Source organism: Ochotona princeps, chromosome 2 (assembly GCF_030435755.1).
Source record: "Ochotona princeps isolate mOchPri1 chromosome 2, mOchPri1.hap1, whole genome shotgun sequence".
NCBI lineage: Eukaryota > Metazoa > Chordata > Mammalia > Lagomorpha > Ochotonidae > Ochotona > Ochotona princeps.
In genome coordinates, this window is record NC_080833.1 from 6,911,048 (window position 1) to 6,929,826 (window position 18,779).

The window sequence follows — 18,779 nt, forward strand, 5'->3', positions numbered from 1 at the left end:
CCCTCCCTGAAAGACAACTTCCATTTCTAATATTGATTTTCATTGTTTTTGGAGATTTTTCTCCAGTGGAAAACATCATTTTTAAAATACCAAAGGTGTCTTTTTAAGGCAGGGAAGTGTCTGGGGAATCACCTCTTGGAGGATGGAGCTCCAGGACAGGGAGTGGCTCCGTCTGTTCCAGGTTGGCCAATCCATCCCCACCCCTGGTCCCATAGCTGGGAACCTCCAAAGCCTAGAGCAAAACTCCGGGTCCTAACTCTCCAGTCTGAGACCTAATCCTGCCCCACGTGAATGGGCACTGAGCCAGGGAAAGCACAGGAGGCCAAGCACTCCCCAAGAGTCCTTGCGGAGCTGACTGCAAGCAAACAGCACCAAACAGTGCTGAGGCCCGGCTCCTGGGCCACCATCCCACGGAGCTGAGGTTCCAGTGAGAGGAACAGAGAGCACAGGCCACAGAAAATAACAATGAACCACAGTGGCCGCAGAGCGTCCTGCGGATAGGACAAGGAGAGAGAGGCGTGGGCAGGGCAGTTATGGGATACAGCAGGCCAGCCCCAACCCCCTGCATCCAGGCCGACTTCCTGCTAATGCGCACCCTGGGAAGTCACTGCATTCCTGTTCCCTATGGGAGAGACCCCGGAAGTTCCTGCACCCAGAGGTGCTAGCTTCCGTCTGACCCAACCCTTACTGTGACAGGTAGTTAGAGAAAGAATCAGTGTCTCTTTGTCTTCCAAACAAATAAAAATTAATAGGTTAATTACACTGAAAATAGATTGAGGGTGGTCAGTGATGGCTTAGTGGTTAAGACACTTCTGCCCCATATGAGAGTGCCAGGGTTTCGTGCCAGCCTGCACTCCGAACCTCCCTTTCTGATACGGCGAACCCCAGGAGGCCGCAGTGATGGCTCAAGTGGGTGAATTTGTGCCAGGGAGACCTGGATTGAGTTCAAAGATGCTGGCTTTAGACCCAGGCTCAGTCCACTGCAGGCATCTGGGGAGTGAACAGATGAGAGCGCCCTCTCTCTATATATATGTATACACACATACATAGGTGTGCATACACACACAACTCTATATGTACACACACACACACACACACACTTAAGCACAAGCAAAGAAAAAACTGGGGCCAACATTGTGGTGTGATGGGTTAAGCCACCACCTACAATGCCGGCATCCCATTCAGATCTGGACTGCTTCACTTCTGATCCAGCTCCCTGCTAATGCACTTGGAAAAGCAGTAGAAGATGACCCTAGCGCTTGGACCCCACCACTCAGATGAAGGACCCAGATGCAGTTCCAGGCTCCTAGCTTTGCTCTGGGCCAGTCCTTGCCGCGTGTTAACCAGCCAGCAGATGGACAATCTGTGTGTGTATGTCCCTCCCTCTGTCTCTATATCCTTCAAATAAATCAACAAATAAAATCCCAAGAGTATATAAGTAACTCTTTCAAGAAATAAGGAATAAAATCTTACAAAAGGAGCAGTGGGAGAAGCACTAAACATTCCCCAGCCCCAGCATAGATGGAGATGGCATTGGCCCGTGGGGGTGTGGGGGGGCTAAATGTGTCCTCTTGCCAGAGCTGTCCTCAGAGCCCGGCTGGAAGCGATCATTCACACCAATCAAACGCCTGTTAGCCTTGAGTGAGACCTCAGTTAGCCATGTCCCTCCACCATTATCCCCGACATGGGAGGGGAGTGAGCAGAGCCACCTGTGAAGTCCTCAAAATAACTTGTGCCTCTCCTAGTGGCCTGGCCTGCCGAACCCATGAGTCCTCATGAGGGGGGTTCATTTTCCTCTTCTTGGGTTCTAGCAGTAGAAAGCAGCCCCTCCTGACAGGAGAGGCTTCCTCAAGCCCGCTCTGCTGCTGGCCTAGACAAACACACAGCCCGGCAGACAGGCAAGCACTGTGCTGCTGCTTGCTGGCAACCAGCTGGCCCAGAGTGGAGCCATCTACAATGTTCCATCACAGCCCATCTCACACACCCACCTGACACCCCTCAAGGCTAAGCTAGCCAGCAGCCAGGGACAAGGCTGCTCCCCACACCACTGCTCCAGGAGCCAACCCTGGGCTCCCCTCCTCATGCATAAAGGTGGGGGAAATCAGCGGGGGGAGAGAAATTATAAGAAGCAACCACAGCAAAGGCCCAGCCACACGTCAGACTAATACAGTGAGGGTCTCCTGCTCCCAGCACGGGAAGCCAGGAAGCTTGGAAACCAAGCTGGGAAATAGCACAGGTACATTCAGAGACTGGATTTCTTCTTTGAATATATTGTTTGAGAGGCAGAGAGAAATCTACACACTGGCTCCCCCTCCAAATGGCTGTAATGACTACAGGCAGGCACTCCATGCAGCTCTCTCTTGGGGATGGCAGGGACAACCACCTGCTGCTGTCACCTGCTGGGGTGTACATCAACATGAGCAGCAAGCTGGGGTCATGAGCAGAGCTGGAGCTCCAATCCAGGTCCTCCTACAGGGCATGCAGGCAACCAAGGTGACCTCCTGAGCTCTAGGCCAAATGCCAACATCTATTCAATCACCCGGGCAGAGCTGGGGTGAGGTGAGCATGGAGGTGGGCATGGAGGGAGGACAGAGCCCCAGGCCAGCACTCTGTGGGTGTGTGCCCATCCCCTCTCTGCATCGCTCAGCACGAAAGAGCAGATGTTCAATGACTGCCTCTGAGATGAACAAATGACTCAGTCCCCTCCCCATCTCAGCGCACACAACCCTGGCAGGCAGCCTGGAAGGTGGACCAGGTTCAGAGATGGATGGCTGGAGCAGCCACCTCCGGGGACCCCGGGACTGTGCCTTGGGACCCACAATGCAGTTGGAGGGCGAGTTAGAGTCAATGCTATGATTCATGGCCTCTAGCGCCTGGGAAATAAATATCACACTGCCCTCACCCTTCCCATCCCGGCCTCTAATATCCCTTCCGCAGGAAGAGGCCTTTATTACTCAGGGCCCATGCTGACAGTGAACGAGTAAATCAACAGCCTGGAGATTGCTCCCAGGGGAAATTGGATGTGGCTCCTGATAGTGGCCACTCCACGGGGACCGTGCTAGAGTAACTGGGATCATGTGGGGCAGAAGAAACTCCTCACCCATCCCCCCCGTGCCTGGAAAACTCCATCTCCATTGGGGATCCACATCCTTCTCCACTGGAACCCACAGAAGGGTTACAGTGAACAGCAATGCCTCAGCCCCCATCCTGGGTAATCAATCCCCTTTCCAGGACAGCAGCCGACACATCTAATTCTAAGGAGGCCTTAGGTGGTCCCCTGGGCTCTAATCTTTTCCAGAGCCTGCCTGGGAAGCTCCAAACCCCAGACCCAAGTCCAACTTTCTGGGCTGACGTGGTTGCATGACAAAACTCACCTGCAACAATGATAAGCTAGTTCAGCTGTTTTTCCCCACGCTAATACTTAATTCTTTAGCGTTGGCCTGGCACATAATAACCCCTCAATAAATATGTGTGGACAGACTAGATGAATAAATAAAGGCTGAAGAAGCAGCTGCAGAACAGGCACCATGAGGAAGGGAGTGCATTTGCCTTCTATTTCTCTGCCTCGTTATGCCCCTAATCTTCCCAAGGACACACCGCCACTTCTCATCACCGCAGCGATATAACTCACCGCTCACGCTCACTTCACATCCCTCGCTTCAAGCCCTGTTGGCTTTCTCTCCCCATCCTCCTCCCATCCCAGTGACAATGCCAAGAAGTCCTGTCCCATGTTGCCAGAGGGTGGGCAGCACGAGCCAGCCGACCCTGGATGCCATGATCTTTGGGACGGCACCACACCCTTCTGCACACCTGCAGGCCTCCGCGAGCGTCCCCAAGGCCACCAGGCCACGCACTGGGCCAGGAAGGGACAGGTTTGTCTGACCACACAGGCTTCCCTGCTGTCATGAAAGTGAAGTTTTGAGATGCCAGGGCTAGGCAGAGAACAGCAGCCGTGAACTTGGTAAGCGTGAGAGGCCCCGTTCTCTACGCTCTCCAAGGTCAGCGGAATGCAACATCAGCGAGCCCGCCAACTGCCATCCTGCACGTCTTTGTCCTAATTATGTCTGAATTATGCAAATCAATACCATTGTCAATACACCATTTCCTCCAACAAGGCAAGAACATGCGAGAAGCAAAGACCTGGGAAGATGGAAACCCACCTAATTAGGAGCAAGTTTCCCTGTTTTTCTCTCCGTTAGAGAGACAAAACGCTGTGCTTCAACGCCACTGGAGAAGAGAGGGGGGTGGGGCAGAGCAGGGGCCAGGCAGACTGGGAAGATGGGGCGTGGGCGGGAGCGCATGGCGGTTGCAGGAGATTGAACCCAGAGTGGCCTCGGAGCCTGTCTCTCGGCTGAGCAGTGTCAGATGGCCCCACATGGTGCACGGGGACACAGAGTCAGTAGTCTCCTGCCCCTAGACTTGGGCTGAAAAGGCAGTAATGAATGAGTGAACGAGTGATGGACATTGCTGCCAACCTTCCCGGAGCTGCTGCTGCTGGGAACCTCTGGGAAGTTTGGCACCACCTTGCTGTCGCTCAGCCCTCAACATTCCTTGTCATACTCTCCCTGCCCTCACTGCAGAGTTGAGGATGGGGTGCTGAGAGGGTGAAGGGGCTGTCCAAGCTCCCACAGCTATGGGTGGCAGGGCTGGGGCACCTGCCCCAGGGGGGCATCTGTATCCCACTGCCTCACGGAGTGTAGCTGTGCAGCAGATAGGAAAAATGGGGAGAAGAGAACTCCCCTGCCCAGAAGCCCCAGGAGGCCTTGGACAAGGGCTCCCCAACTTGAGAGTCACTTGTGCAAGCTCCAAGAGCAGGGAGCTCACCCTGAAAGCCAAGGGACCTCTCTATGCAGTTTGTACCTGGTCACTCTAAGGATGCATGTCCCCCCATCAGGGGCCATGTCATCCCTGCTTGAGTCCTCGAGTGTTTGGTGAATAAAAATTTCTCTGAGCTGAGGGTCTGAGGAAGGCACACAGCCTCAGGTGTACGCGCCTGGCCCCCAGACACAGGCTGCCGGCAGGGTCCTACCTCTAACCCTGGGAGCTGTGTGGCCGATAGCCAATTGCTCTCCATGACTCTGTTTTGCCTCTAAAATGGGACTCATGATAATGCCTGATCGTTAACAGGTACTCAGTAACGTGACTGCTCAGGGCAGGGCACTGAGCCTCCAGAAAAACAAGACACCGGCCCTGCCCTTGAGCAGCTCCTGGTCTATGCAGAGTGGTGGGTGGAGAACACGGTAATGAGTGAGCTGTGGAGGTGAGCCAGGGGCCTCAAGAGAGCAAGAAGCCGGTCAGTAGGCCCAGTATGGTAGCCTCATGGCTAAAGGCCTTGCCTTGCACGCGCTGGGATTTCATATGGGCACCGGTTCTAACCCCGGCAGCCCCACTTCCCATCCAGCTCCCTGCTTGTGGGCTGGGAAAGCAGTTGAGGACGGCCCAAAGGTTTGGGACCCTGCACCTGCGTGGGAGACCTGAAGAAGTTCCTGGCTATGAATTGGCTCAGCTCTGGCTGTTGCATTTGCTTGGAGAATGAACCAGTGGACAGGAAGATCTTTTCTTCTCTCCTCTCTGTAAGTTTTTCTTTCCAATCAAAATAACTTTTTAAAAAATGTTTAAAAAGAAGAAGAAGAAGTAAAAGAATCCAGTCAGTGCTTTGTGGAGACCTAGGGCATTCAGGGAAGGCTTCTAGGAGGTGGTGGAGCACAGGCTGAGTTTTGAGTGTTAAGGAGTGCTCAGCAGGTAGACATAGAAAACAATACAAAGGGCTTCCCCAGCATGTGCAAAGGCCTGGCGACATGAAGGGTCCCACAGCAGTTCAGGGGATGCAGTCGAGGAGGGAGGCAGGGCCTTACCTTCTGGAGGCCTTGAATGCCAGGCTAAGAGGTTAAGATCTCAACCCAGCAGGGCAAGGAGGCAACCCTAAAGATGGACAAGACGAGCTTTGACCGTTGGGAAGCTTGCCCTCCCTCTGGGCGCATGGGGGGTGGAGGTAAGGCAGGACGTTGAGCCCTGGAGCCCAGCTTCAAGCAGAAGTTCCCTGGGACCAGAAAAGTTATAAATTGCTCGAAGACACCCTGGGCCATGGTCCATTTGCTGCTCCTCCTGGTCTGTTTTGCAACTGTAAAATGAGCCCCAGTCTTCCAGGCAGTATAATCACCATCCGCTGCTGACATTTAAATTACAGATGGCATTTTCAATTAAACAGGCGCTCGCAGCAGGTTTAATTTAGCTATCAGTTCTGGTCTGTTCTTTAAGTGCTTTGGAGGAAAAAAAAAAAAAAGGCCAGCCGTGAATTCCAGGTCTCCCTCCAGGAGTGTGGAGGTGGGGGTCCTGAGAACTTGTGGACAGGACACTGACTCTCATCCACTGGGTGCACCAGACACAGCCTCCACGGTGCCCACCCGTGCTCAGAAACACCCAGAAGCACCCCGGCAACCACACACGAGTACAAACATCCCCCCCTGGGGACACATGCCAGCAGCTCTGGGGTCAAAGTTGCCGGGCAGCGTGAAGGCTGTGGCTCCTCCTTTGGTTAGAGCCCCCACTAGGAGAAAGATGCTGAGCAAGGTGAACTTGGATGCAGCTCATGTGCCACCTGTCACCGTGTGACCCAGGGCAACCTCCTCCACTGGCTCTGCCTCAAATCTGCCCGCTGTTAGACGAGAACAAGCTTAGATGAAGTCATGCTTGGACGCCTGGCACTGGCGGGCAGAAGTCTGGTCACCCTGTGCCCCTTTCTCTCCTTTTCTGAGGGCAGGGACACGTGGTTGGCTGCCCATCCTCCTCTCAACTCAGAGACCCCGGCAGGGACTTGGGGGTCAGGGCCTCCCATCTCCAAGGCCACTGGGAGGCAGGGAGCTGTCCATAGTGCTGACCCGACCCACACCTGCCTACCTCCTGCTCCTGGCCAGTTCCCTGCCTCCCTCCAGGTTGGCTGGCTCACTCTGAAAACCCCACCCCCTGAGGATCCCCTCTCTCTATCCCAGTGACTAAAACCCAGGGTGGGGGCAGAGGCACCCAAGGGAGAAGTTGAACCTGCCGCAGCTTCCAGGTCACATCAACACAGGAGATCTTCATTTCACCCGAGCAACTTTGAACCTGAGGGACTCTGGCAGCTTTAGTTCGAGGGTTTGTTTTTGATATTCCACTCTTGAGATACAGAGAGAACTCCCACCTACTGGTCCACTCTCCAAATGCCCACAGTGGCCCAGACTGGACCAAGGCAAAGTCAGGGAACTCAGTGCTGGCCCCCCATAGCACGTGAGGAGAAAAGAGCAGTGATCCTACCCTTGAGTCTGCATTAGGAGGGAGCCAAACCAAGAATCCAACTCAGTGCTCTGATGTAGGACCACTTCACCAGAAGCCAAAGTCTCACCTCTTCAGAATAAAGTCAAAGGCTGGCCTGGCACGGTACCCCAACAGTTAAAGTTCTCACCTTGCACGTGCCAGAATCCCATATGGCGCTGGTTCTGGTCCCGGCCGTCCTGCTTCCCATCCAGCTCCCTGCTTGTGGGCTGGGAAAGCAGTTGAGGACAGCCCAAAGCCTTGGGACCCTGGACCCGCATGGGAGACCCAGAAGAAGCTCTTGGCACCTGGCTTCAGACCGACACAGCTCTAGCCATTATGGCTGCTTGGAGAGTGAATCAGCAGATGAAAGATCTTCTCTGTCTCTCCTCCTTTCTGTATAACTGACTTTCCAATAAAAATAAATAATAAATCTTAAAAAATAATAAAACCAGAGACAAAAAGAAAGCCAACCAGAGCTCCATAAGGTCTTTCTCGAGGCAGGCTGATCCCCACTCTCAGGTATAATTGATAAATGTGCCCGGGCACAGAGTGGGGCTGGCTCCAGTGTCTCAAGGAAATGCTTGCCATGGAGAGTCCTCAGGCGTTCCCTGAGCACCAGCCCAACTTCTGCTCATGTGAACTTGGACTGAGGGGAGGACTAAGCAGGGGCTATGACCTATAGGGGTGATAACCCACTCCTAGTCCAGACAGCAACACCCCAAGAGAAGCAGCCCCCTACCCCATGCCCCATGTGTGAGCACAGCTCTGGTTTCCGTCTGTCCTGAGCCAGCAGCATGGAAGGCATCTTCCAACATCATTAGCACTTGGGGGAGGGGTGGGAGCTGAAGCAGCACCCTGTTCTGCTTCCAGCACAATCTCCAAGTGTGCGTGTACAGGACACGCCGGAGAGGATTTCCTAGGTGGGAAAATTCTTTGAATTTGGCAAACCTGTGTTTGCAAAAAACCTACTGTTCACTGAACCACTTCCCAGCCACTCTTCCCCTGGCTCTTGCAGCAGCTCCCTGTGCTAAGTCCACTGGGAGCAACACTGGGGTTCAGAAAGGCGGGGTGACTTGCCCTAGGCCTCTCTGGAAGGAAGCTGCAGCATGTGACCTTGAACCTTAGGCTTGGGAAACCCCATTCTCCTTGTTCTCATGCCCCAGCCCCTCTTACTCAAGCAGAACGGGCTCTTGAAGCAGCACTTACAGGGGTTCAGGCTCAGAAAGGCTTTGGTGTGGGTCACACCCATGCTGCGCACCTGCTATTCCAGGGAGTGCTTGTGGTGCCTCAGGAAGAACAGGAGTCCTACCGTCTCACCCAGTCACCTACTTCTACCCCACACTGTCCCTTCCACTATTTCTTTTATTCTTATTATTTTATTCATTTATTTATTTATTTATTGAAGCAGCAGAGAAACAGCTCCTGTCTGCTGGTTCCCTCCCCCTCCAAAAGCTAGCAACATCCAGAGCTAGAGCCAGGAATTCAACCCACTTCTCCCTCATGGTGGCAGAGCCCACTTACTCACAACACCACTGTTGCCTTCCTGGATCAGACTGACAGGAAGTTGTCAGAAATCAGAACTGAACTTGGGTACTCTCGTGTGGAAGTGGACATCTTAACCACCAGGCCAAAGTTCTACCCACTCTCCAGGATGTCTAATTTGCAAGCCTCAGCCCCTCCCCCATGCCTACCCCCTCTCCCCATCACCCTGAGCCAGCCCAGCCTCCTCCTCCCTCTCCTGTCCTAGCAGCCAATCCCCCTCTGAGGCAGCCATATCAGAGTTCTTGCGTTCTGGCTCCAGAGACAAAGCATGGCCAACCAAGCACATGACTCCACTGCCCCCCAAAGCCCCGTGAGCTAAGGAGAGAACCCTGGACAGCCCCAGCCCCTGCCCTCCACAGCACCTCTGCCCTTTCTTCCATGCAGGAGCCTCAGGGTTTGGGGAGAGGGACACTCAAGCAAAACCCAATGCTTATTTTGGGCCCAGCTATGCCATAGGCTGCACGGATGTGTTCATATACCACGTATGATTTCAATCTCATGAGTGCCCAGGAAGTTCAGAGAGGTGTGAGCCCTACCTAGAGCCACTCACCAGTAAGAGAGACAGCCACACTGTGCCCACGCCTAAGCTGGGGACATCGGTGCTCAGCCCCTCTCAAACCCCAACTCCTCATCCCTCTGCAGGTGCCCGGCAGCCAGGACCCCGGGCCTGAAGACCCCATCTCTACTAGCCCTGCATATTCCTTACTTCATCTCTTCCTTGACTCCAGAACTTCTCCACACCTCCAGTCCCCAACCTTGGCTCTTACTCCCATTCCAGCCCTTCCCCCACCCAAGGGAAACACTGCTGACCCCAGAACACAGGTGGCAGAGGCTGCGTGCTGTTCCCTCTCCCCGCCCCGCCCTGCCCCTGCACTCAGTCATAGCTCCCACCTCCTCCAAAGGTGTAGCACACATTGGTGTTTTCACCAATGCCCTAAGACAGAAGCTGTTGGAGCACCCTCTGAGTGTGAAACAAAGCCCTCCTCCCTACCGCCTCCTCTTCCTCCTCTTCCTCCTCTTCCTTCGGTCCGGGGGCGGGATAGAGAACAGGAAGGAAGATCAGGGTTTCTTTAGAGGAGTCTGGGGCACAGGGTTGCATTTGCAATCTGCAAATTGCAAACTGATATGGGGAGGAAACGAAACAGGATATGCCTACAGCCTCTCCAAGCCCCCTCTAATTCCCCGGCCCCCTCTCCTAGGCCAAATCTCCAGTCCTTGCAGAACTGGAGCCCACAGATCCCTTGGGCTCACCTCATTAGCTCCATAATCCTGTGACAATCTGGGGTTGGGAGAGGACTTTGCAGCCGAAGCCACTCCGTCTCAGGCCTGGCGATCCCTCTTGTCCCACATCATTAGTAAAACCGTAACGTCTGCAACTCCCAGGCAGCCGAAGACAGACACACCCTACCCTGGAGACCCTGAGCCAGAGAGCCCAGGCCGGGGGTCAGCCTGGCCAGCAGACGGAGCAAGAGGCTGAGGGGGCTCAGACCCATCCTGGAAGTAAGCTGCCTCTGCCTCTATGAAACGTGGAACCATGCTGGGCAGGTTCCGGGCCAGGAACCAGGTGACACCATCCACCCATGCTGAGGACAGAGAGCGGTGAGACTGCCAAGTTAAGTTTCAGGAGGCCAGCATCGTAGCACAGGCGGTTAAGACCACTGCCTTGTTGCCAGCATATCGTAAGGACACTGGTTCAAGTCCCAGCTGCTCCACTGCTGATTCAGCCCCCTACTAATGGCCTAGGGGGAGCAGCAGAAGGTGTTGCAAGCGCTTGGGCCTCTGCACCCATGTTCTTAAGAGAAAGATTTCCCATGAGGCTGGCATTGCGGTGTATCAGGCTAAGCCTCTGCTTGTGGCACCTGCATCCCATGCATGTGCTAGTTCGTGTTCTGGCTGCTCCACATCTGATCCAGCTTCCCACTTATGATCTGGGAAAGTAGCAGAGACTGACTCAAGTCCTTGGGCCCCTGTACCCATCTGATTCAAGTTCCTAGTCCCTGGCTTCAGATCAGATCAGCTCCAGCCATTTCAGCCATTTGGGGAGTGAACCAGACCTTTCTCTCCCCCCTTCTCTTTGTAACTCTGCCTTTCAAATAACAAAATAAATCTTAAAAAGAAAGATCTCCCCTGAGCTGGTTCACTCTCCAGATGGCTGCAATGGTCAGCGATGAGCCAGGCTAAAGCTAAGAGCCTAGAACGTTCCACCCAGGTCTCCCTTGTGGGTGACAGAGGCCAAGTACTTGGACCTGTCATTCTGTGCCTTCCCTGTAATCTCACTGGGAGCTAGAAGAGAGAGGCAGCCGGGACTCAGACCAGCTCTCCAATGCAGCAAGCTGCTGTCGCGAGCAGTGACTCAGCCCACCGCACCACAACGCCAGCCTGCAAGTTGGGGTTTTGATCCCTTTTGAGAGCCACAACACCTGCCACTGTCACTTGGGTGGCCTTGCCATACTCCCTGAGGGCCCATCCTCGCCACGGTCACTAACTCAAACAGGGGTGTTGAGATCTTCTGGGCCTGATGCTGGAAAGACACAGACCCAGCGGTGCCGGGTCCCTGCTGGAGCCAACTTGCCCAAGACGAAGCCACACAGAGCTGAGAGGCAGAGAAGAAACTCAAGCTCTGATACTGGCAATGAAAAGGGATGCCCCTGGGTCCTGCACCCTGGAAGAAATTCATAGTGAGCATCTCTGTTACAAGAACCTAGAAGGTTCCGTTTTGATTAAATCACTCTGAGTCGCATTGCTGTCATTTGGAGCTGACACAGAGGCACTCAGTGTAAGGAATATAGTTAACCCGATTTTAGGATCAGCAAACCACTCCCAGAGAGGTTAAGCTACTTGCCCCAGGTGACACAGCTGCAGACCACAACAGTGCTCGGGGTTGTGTGAAATGCTTCCAGCTCTGATTTGTTTGGCCTGGGGTTCTGTGGTGGATGGTGGATGGCGGGGGGTGAGACGGGTGTTTCCAGCAGGACCAGAGAACAGGGACATAACTGGGACAGGTTGCCATGGTTACCAGATCACTGCTTGGCCCAGACAAGCCATCCCAGCTCTCTGAGCCCCGGGCTGGAAAGCAAGCACTTGATCCCGCAGAGTGCAGGGAGCCCCTGGCACAGCCAAGGCTGTGGGGTGGTGACCGGCTTCCCTGGCACAGCCAAGGCAAACCCCCAGCAGCACACACCCCACCTGACTCTCACTGTCTCCCAGAGACCAAATTGAATCTGGCCAAACTCCGCCTGGTTCTGCAGTGCAGAACGCGTCGGTTGAGGCGGCTGCTTTTCGGGGAATAATTCATTTTGCAGCCGTCGGAGTGGAGAGGAATTGATCCAGAGGCTGCCGCCTCCCCTCCCTGTGCCTCTCCTCCCCGGGGGGTTGGTCTGCTTTCCAACGCAGACCCCAGACTGTGAGGTCAAAGTCACAGCAATAAATAGGAGAGGGCCTCTGCCCTAATAGATTGGATTATTCCACTCTGCGGTGACGAAAAACAAGATTTAATTCCCCAAGAAACGCCAGCCGAGAAAATCATTTTCCCTGCCTGCCTCCCTCTCTCCTTTCCTCCCTCTTCTTCTTCTTGTTTTTTTTCAAAGACACATTTGCCTTCATGCAGCGCTGAGGGTCCCCCCACACCCTGCGCCACCCCCACCCACTGCCCGCCAGGCCGGACCCTCTGTCCTCTCACCTGGCTCGGCCGCAGATCCCTGAAGATACACTGTGGCACCCAGACACCACACTGTCGCTTAGCGCACTGGTTCATTACAACGCACCCCAGAAGAACCCCATGGGTGCACGACTCCTGCTGACAGCATGAGCTGTCACTGGGCAGCCGGGAGCATCCACTCCCCTCCTGCAGGAAGCATTCCCTGACCAGGGACAAAGTTGCATGTGTGGCCCCTAGAATCCCCACACCCAGTGGGTGCCCCCACATCAAGACTGCTGTTACACCAAGGCTGCCTGGCTCCAACATGGTATTTTACTTGAACAATCTGCACTGGACACTTTGGATGGGCGGACTCTGAGCTAATGACTCAGAAGCATTAAGTGAAGAGCAGCTTCCTGTTGGGGCAGGCCCTGGGAGGCAACCGCGATGGATGGCTCTAGTGAGTGGGCTCTCGCCTCCACCACCATCACCCTTGGGAGGGAGGAGACCTGGGCTGCGTTCCCAACTCCCAGCTTTAGCAAGCATTAAAGAATGAACCAGCTAACAGAAACACACTCGCTCGCAATCTTTCTCTCATAAAGAATAAAAAATATGCACTCATTTATTTGACCCTTACAACAGCCCGGGGTGGTAGTGTTGTAGCACAGTGCATTAAGCCACTACCTGTGACACCATGCAGCATCCTGAATGAGAGCGCTAGTCGGAGCTCCCTCTGCTCCACTGCTGACCCACATCCCTGTTAGCACAATTGGGAGAGCAGCGGAGCATGGTCCAAGAGCTTGGGCCCTGCCACACATGTGGGAGACCCCAATGAAGCTTCTGGCTCCTGGATTCAACCTGGCCTAGTCCTGGCAGCTACAACTCTTTATGAAGTCAACCAGCACATGGAAGCTGTCTTCCGTTTCTCTCTCTCTCTCTCTCTCTCTCTCTCTCTGAAACTCTACTTTTCAAATAAATAAATCTTGAAGAAAAAAAAAGCAGGAGGTAAGTCCTACAATCGGACAAGGAAACTGTGGTGCTAAAGCTGAAGGACTGGGTCAAGGTCCCAATCTGGGACCTCGGGTCTGTTTCCCTGCTGTCTGTGGGTTCCCAGGGACTAGGACGTCACTGACTTCCCGCTGTGTCCTCGGGGCATGACCAAGTGCCCGGTGCACAGAAGGTGCTGCGTGTCACCATGTACTAGCCACAGGTCTGTCCATGAGGTTCAGCCTAAACCTAAGGTCTGTGGCACACAGGACACCAAGCAGCTCAAGCGGCCAAGCCCCAAAGCCCAGCCCTGCCTACACAGCAGTTCCTTCAGTGAAGGTACAAAGATCAAACGACTGAGCAGGCACGATTATTGAGGGATAGGGCAGGTTTTCTGTTTATTTCAGGGTTTTTTTTGTTTGTTTGTTTCTTCAAAGTGTCATTTAATTTTTTATTTTTTCCAAATTCTCTATTTCATCCTCCTGTATCTAGGGGAATGAGGGAGCTAAGGGGAGACACTGCACCCGGAATCCCAACGCCTCAGCACCCAGGGATGGGGAAAGGCCACCCGATGTCATCCCAGGGTCCCTGATGTTCTGCTCAAGTGGTTTCAGTAGTTTGGAAATGCTATCAGTCTCGCCAATCCAGGATTAGGAAATCCTTCCAAGGGCCATTGGCTGACACAGTCCACCTTAGAATCTCTGTTCACCCACATATTTGCTGCCAACACTTGGCTGGGGTATTTGACCAATTTGTTCTACCCTCCTTCCTCTGCTATGGGACCAGATGTCCTCTGCAGGCCCCAGTGGACTCCCAAATCCACCATGCGTGTCTGGGCATGCTGTCACTGCTCCATCTAAGCCACTGAGGAGGTCCAGTTCTGACACATGCACTCCTCGGTCAAATCACAGATCCTACAGTTCTCCCTGTGGTTGGAGTTCTGAGTCCAGCAGTTCAGCAGGAGGGATTCCCAAAGAAATCTTGTGTGAAGTAATCCCAGACCTGACACTTATGTGTGCTCGCCAGTGTGGGGTCTGGCTCACTCTCACCTATATCAGCCTATACACACACTGGTAGTTGCAACTGTTGGATCAATTTCTGTCTCCAGCCCTGTCTTATGTAAACCAATGGTTGCTACAGCCCAACCCAGCCCAGCCCACCACATACTCTGCCCTCCAACATACCAGTAGGAACTGCAGCCCAGTCGGAGCAACCCCAACAATCCCCACGAGGCCCACCACCAGCCCTGGTTGCTGTGCTTGCCAGTATGTGCAGCAGACTGGCCTAGTCTGTCCCATATACCATTCAGCCCTTGTACACGTCAATGGGCATTAGAACCCAGCTCAACCCAACCGACCCCACTCTCGAGCCCACACTCATGCCAACAGGTGCCACCATCTGTCTAGCCAGATCCACTCCCAGCCCTGAGTCTCATGCTCACCAGTGCAGCTCCCCACCACTGTCCCTTTCTTTTATAAAGACACATGACCCTGGGCCTGGCACCATGGCCTAGTGTCCAAAGTCCTCACCTTGAACACACCAGGATCCCATATGGGCGCCGGTTCTAATCCCGGAAGCCCCACTTCCCATCCAGCTCCCTGCTTGTGGCCTGGGGAAGCAGTCGAGGACAGCCCAAAGCCTTGGGACTCTGCACCCACATGGCAGACCCAGAAGAGCTCCTGGATCCTGGCTTCGAATTGGCTCAGCTCCAGCCGTTGCGGCCGCTTGGTGAGTGAATCATCGGAAGGAAGATCTTCCTCTCTGTCTCTCCTCCTCTCTGTATATCTGCCTTTCCAATAAAAATAAATAAATCTTAAAAAAAAAAAAAAAAAAAACCTCCAACCACAGAAAAAAAAATCACACGCTCTGTGGTCTGATCATGGAGTGCCTGTGTCAGAACCAGGCCTCTGGTAGTTGAAGCCTGTGCGGGAGACCGCATGCCCGCAGCACATGCAGGATGTGACAGTTCACTGGCAGAGTATCATTCAAGGCAGAACACATTGGACAACTCTCCCAGCCAAGCGTTGACAGCAAGAATCTGGGTGAGTGGAGACTCCAAGGTGGCAGCCAGTGGACCTTGGAAGGATTTCCTCAACCTTGGAGTAACAAAATCAACATGCTAGGGCCCACATCGGTGACCTGGGATGACAGTGAGTGGCTGTCCCCAACCCCAGGTTTGCAAGCAGCCTTCTACCTTTCTCTTCTCCTTTCCTCCAGATATAGAAGGAAAAATAAAAAGATGGGAACAATTCCGCCACTTTTCTTCCTTCCTTTACTCCTCCCACCCTAATTAGGGTGTATCTTCTTTGTTAATTAGGTTTGATTGGACATGGAAGGAATAGCCAAGTCAGGATCCTCCCACTCCCACTCCGTCCAAGAGACCAGGTGAGCCTCTGCCGGGATGTCCACTCCCAAGGGGCCAGATTCATGGAGATTCCCAGCCTCTCCTAGTCCTGGGAGATGGGGAGGCAGGGCAGCCTCCTCAGCATTCCTCAGGAGCCCCGGGGGACGCTTGGCCCCAGACCATGAAAGGAAAGTAGGCTTCCAATTCAAAATCTGACTTCTGCTGCGGCTCCAGCTTCAGCGATGGGCAGTGGAACCTCTACCGGGAGACTGCCTAGACAATCCTGACACCTGGTGGTGGCGGTAGGAACTGCCTCTTCCTTCCCTCTAGGCTCAAGGGAATTTAGTTACACAAAAATCCAACTTTCAAGGTAAACAAATCAGAAGGGGGAAGAGGGACTTGTCCCATTACAAAATGGTTACATCACGTAGCTACCAAAAAATATAGCGGGAATTCATTTTCTTCCCCATATCCTTCAGCCAAAACGGCCCAGAAACACCTATCAAGACATACCAGGAATGCCTGCGCTCAATGGAGGCCCTAGCGTGTGTGCACGCCCCAGGTGGGGGGAGGCGGCTACGGCCATCTCCAGCTCCTCCGTCCTGTGCTCTGAGCCCCCCATATTCTGGTCCTGCTGTATCTCCCGGCCTGTGCCCATCTTTGATGCTTTGTGGCAGTGAAGTGGTTAAGACTTGAGCCAGAAATCCAGTTTCTACCACTGACTCCCCAGGTGACACCTGACATCTCTTGAGCCCCGTTATCTGAGAAGCATGGGTATCAGCGACCACCAGAGGGGGCCGAGGAGCTGGCCTGAGGAGGCCAGTTTCTGATGCAGGACCTAGTAACCAGCATGTCCTTGGCACACACCAACACCATCACCATCACCATCATCCATCAACTGGCCGGAGAGCTGCTGCTGTGTGAGCCCCACCTCCACCAGGCCCGGCTCCGGCTGAATTGAGATGATTTTCCTTGAAGGAAACGGGTACCGTATCTGCTTTCTAAGTATCTTCCAAGCAGAACACATAGTGCGGCCCCAGAAAACAAGGCCACCTGTGTTTGCCCACCTCTCACATCTACACAGTGAGCTTTTCCCACCCCAGAGCCTTTGCTACATCATGTTGTCTTGCTCATTTTTAAAAGTATTTATTCACTTATTTGTATGAAAAGCAAAGAGAGAGAGAGAGAGATCTTCCATCTGCTGGTTCACTCCTCCAGATGTCCACTTTGGCCAGAGCTGGGCCAGCCGGGAGCCAGGAGCTCCGTCCAGGTCTCCCATGTGGGCATAGGGGTCCAAGCACTTGAGTCATCACCAGGCATATACCAGGTGCGTTAGTAGGGAGCCAAATGGGAAGCAGAGCAGCCGGGAATTGGACCATTTGCTGGCTATGTTCGTTTCTGTCTAGACTGTGTGTTCCAAGAGGCTGGGGCTCATCTGTCACCAGGGCTGCCTCGCGGCAGGTGCCCCAGCCCCCATCAGTGGATTAGCCAGCAGCTTAGGGCACCTGGCAGGCATCCTCTGCCATGCCTGGCTTCCACTGTACCCCTGTTCAGAGCAGGCTCTTGGGTGCCCCCTGCTGACCAGTGCACAGGGTCTGGGTTGGGTTTGGGTTTTGGTTCCGGTTTTCCTTAAGCGACTTTCCCAATTTTCACACCACACCTGCACGCGGGTCCTCCAGGGTTAGGTGACAGCAAAGCCGCAGCGGTAGAAGCACACTCCAGAGACAGGCCTGGACTGAAACGTGTGCTTCTCTGGGTTTTCCAGGAACACCCTCTGCAAAGGGAAGGTGACCGTGCCCTTCGTCCTGGGTCAGCCCCCAGCAGGACAGGAAGTGCCTCAGGCCTGGAGACTCCCAAGCGCCTCTGGCTCAGGAGCAGCTCTCCTGTCATCAACTCCAGTGACAGTGGACCTGGGGCTCCTCTGGGGGCCCTGTGCCTTGTGGGGGAGACAAGGCTTGTGGCTGGAGGGGCCCCTCCCTGCTCCTGCCTCTCTGCTGCCTCCACCATCCCCTGTGACCCCAGGTGCCCTCCCCCTCCTCCCCGGTGGGGTGCCCCTGGCTTTAGCCATGAATGTGGTAACTCCTGCCTGGATCTCCAGCCAGAATCCCAGAACCCTCACGGGCCCCTGGGCACTCAGCGATGCTCCCAGCCACCTGCAGCACCTCCCATTGCTACCACACTCCCACCCAGAGGGCTCTTCCCACAGTATACAACCCCGATGGGCCGCTCACACCCACTTCCTGCCCCTGCCCACTGCGGGGCTCCCCGGGACTCACTGACTTAGATGTGAGGGGCACATGAGGGCGAGCCTTCCCCCTCATCCCAGGACCCACCTCGCCTCGGTCGGCTTGGCAGCTCAGGAGAAGCTGGAAAGGACAGGGACTCTGCTGCCCCCTTTAGGCTGGTAGCCCCCCAAGGGCCAGGCTTGGTCTTCCGGGCAGGACTGAAGATGCCCTCACCCCCCAGCGGGAGCTATGCCCCCACCATTTGACTGGCATTGTCCCATGCCTGATTTCTCCCTGCCTGGAGTTTCCTCTCTCCAGTGTGGCCAGGCTGCAGGCCCTCAGAAGCTTCAGGGCCTGACCTGGGATTGGGGGTCCCAGGAATTGTGAATGAATGAATCAATGAATCAATGAAGGATTGCAAGAGGCCCCAACTTGAACCTGCAGAACCCACCCCTGGCCAGCAGGAGTTTCCTGGGCCTCAGCAGGGCAGGGCAGGTGCCTCAGGACCTCGGCCGCCCTGCCCCAGGGAGCCCCAGGGAGGGGAGAGAACACCCCACCGCCTCCCCTCCTCAAACCTGCACCAGGCGCCAGGCTCTCGGCAGGGCTTGGACAGTGCCCAAGCGCTGCAACTGCTCAGACTGTGCCCAGTGTAAAACCAGCTGGAACAGGCGGGGCAGGCGGGAAGCATCCTGGACCCTACCGGGGTGAGGTTGACCCCGGCTGAGGCACCACCTCCACCCCAGTACCCCCACAG